Source organism: Gigantopelta aegis, chromosome 7 (genome assembly GCF_016097555.1).
Source record: "Gigantopelta aegis isolate Gae_Host chromosome 7, Gae_host_genome, whole genome shotgun sequence".
NCBI lineage: Eukaryota > Metazoa > Mollusca > Gastropoda > Neomphalida > Peltospiridae > Gigantopelta > Gigantopelta aegis.
The window spans coordinates 19,644,007-19,646,506 of NC_054705.1; the positions used below are offsets into that span (position 1 = coordinate 19,644,007).

A 2,500-nucleotide genomic window follows, 5' to 3' on the forward strand; every position below is an offset into this window, starting at 1 on the left:
CTCTCTCTCTCTCTCTCTCTCTCTGTCTCTCCCTTCAGCGCGCGCGCTTGTGTATTCCACAATATAATTATAATATTTGATACAATTTTTTTTTTTAAACTGAGGTTTTGTCACTCCCCACCTGAATCTGCGCCTGCTTCATGTTTACAGATATTTTCTTAAATATAGGTCATACTACGATTTGTGCGGATAGGACGATAGAACCGAACATTAGTTTGAAACGCACTATAGAATGATGCTTTTGATATGCAAATGACCGTAGTTATTTATAGGAGAAATAACGTGCATTCAAAAGACACAGAGATTTTTAAAAAGTGGAATTAAGTCAACTTCGTGCATTTTATATGATGATTTGTATATAACACCTGTCGGGGTTTGGGTTTGTTTTCATGTAAATGCAAAGAAAACAAATATCGAATAGGAAATAAACGTAACATTTGCAAAAAACTTTGGGTCTAAATAATTGAACAGGATAATAGTATTCCTGAAAGTGTGAAAATCTGTTATTTGCTGCATCTTATCGCTGTTGTTAAATATCTCTTTTATATAATAGTAAACATATACTGTGGCCGCTTAATACAGGTATTTTAGCTATTTGGAATCCGATTTGCGTGGCCGCTGGCCGCGTTAAACAGGTGACCGCTTATTACAGGTGCATTTACGTTATAAATCGTTTGGGAGGGAAAAACGTGGCCGCTTAAGGCAGGTGACCGCTGAATACAGGTGGCCGCTACAGGTCTGACTGTATATATATATTTTTATATATATATATATATATCAGCTCTATTTATATATACTAATTTTTTTTATTTTTTTTATTTTTTTTTATTTTTTGGCCTGTCGCTAACGACTAATTTATTTCATATTTTGGCCTGACGCAAACATTTTAATTTTATTTTAATGTAAATTTAATTATTATGATGCTTTAAAATATTTTTAAAATCTTTCTCTTGTAATTCAAATTGTAAATGCCATAACCTTTTTAAGCGGCGCCCCCACCCCCGTCCCTGTCTTGGACATACCAACAGAATCAAACGGTTGATTGATTGATTATAATGAATAAAGTTAAAATTCATACAACAACATATGATTGAGTTTCATACCCATACCAACTCAAATAACATTTTCTGACAAATATTTTAGTGTAAATAAAAAACGGTTTCTTTACAAATTACCGTCAAATTACATGGGTCAATCTTATTTTTTAATACAGGTATGAGGACAACTGATGGAACAGCCAATGTAAAGCACGCGCAGGTCTATCTGCAGTCTCTGTGTACTGCATTATCGATTATTTGGCTGTTCTAGCATTTTATCTCCCCCCCCCCCCGTATTTAAAAATGATATTAATTTATATAACTTAATGGTAATTTGATAAGAATTTCTTTTTACTTAACATTTTTACTGAAAATGTTATTTGAGTTGGTATGGGTTTAAACGTCAATAATATGTTTTAATATAAGTTTAATACAAGTTTTAACAGTATTCATTATACACAGCCGTGTCCTGTGTATCGGCGCGTCCGGTGATTCGGCGCACTTGGTATTTTGCTTAAGTATGCATAGGAATTAAAGTTCAATTCCTTTTTCAATGTTTAATCAAGTATCAACATATTTATTGTTAAGGGTATAATTACTCTTTTTTTTCTTCAAAATAAAACATTCACCTGCTTTCGTGTCTATAAACGCCAAGTAGGTCAGCCTTATTGATATTAGGAATGTTAAAACCAGTCTAAAAACACCATTCCCGCATTTTAAAAATTATAGTAAACGGTATAATATTTTTTTCTGTTATTTTTATTTAAACTGAAAAGGAAAACACAGACAAATGCAAACAAAACAAAAGTTTTACACCTTAATTGTCAGTCATTCCAGTTCACAATTGTCAAATCATTACAAAATAATAATAATAATAATAATAATAATAATAATAACAATAATAATAATAACGAAATAAGATCCACGTGTGTTCACAATCTACCCGAGGAAAAAATATCCATGTAGGCATCTTAGCCATGCATGACAATGAACATGTATGCATCTGCAGTACTGTGCCACTCAAGAAAACGATTCCGAAACTGATCACGAGATGGGTCATGTGTGATCGTTCATTTTCATAGTAATATTTTTTAACAAGACAAAACAAAAAACGTACTAAAATAATCCTGGTACATTAGTGTAGCGTTTATGGGCTACAAAGTGCGGTCATGGGCGGTCTATAAATAGCGGGGTCAACAATCCACATCTACTGCGCCGAATCACCGGACACGCAAATCGTTTTGGATACAGGTGTGTGTGTGTGTGTGTGTGTGTGTGTGTGTGTGTGTGTGTGTGTACATTTATGGACAATTTTAAAATGTTTATTTACTACAGACACAAAACAATTTATTGTGTATCTCAGATTATGCACTACTTCATTGGTGAGAGACACATTTTATTAAGTATTTCACAGTGTTCACATAGAAAATGGTCTTTGAATGCACCGGACAGCACTGTAGAGT

At 33.2% G+C, this 2,500-nt stretch overlaps 1 protein-coding gene across 2 annotated transcripts in view; it reads left to right on the forward strand.

Annotated features, from left to right (window-relative positions):
* LOC121377705 overlaps positions 1 to 2,500 on the forward strand; it is a 28,641-nt gene that overhangs the window by 13,340 nt on the left and 12,801 nt on the right. The window lies entirely within an intron of this gene.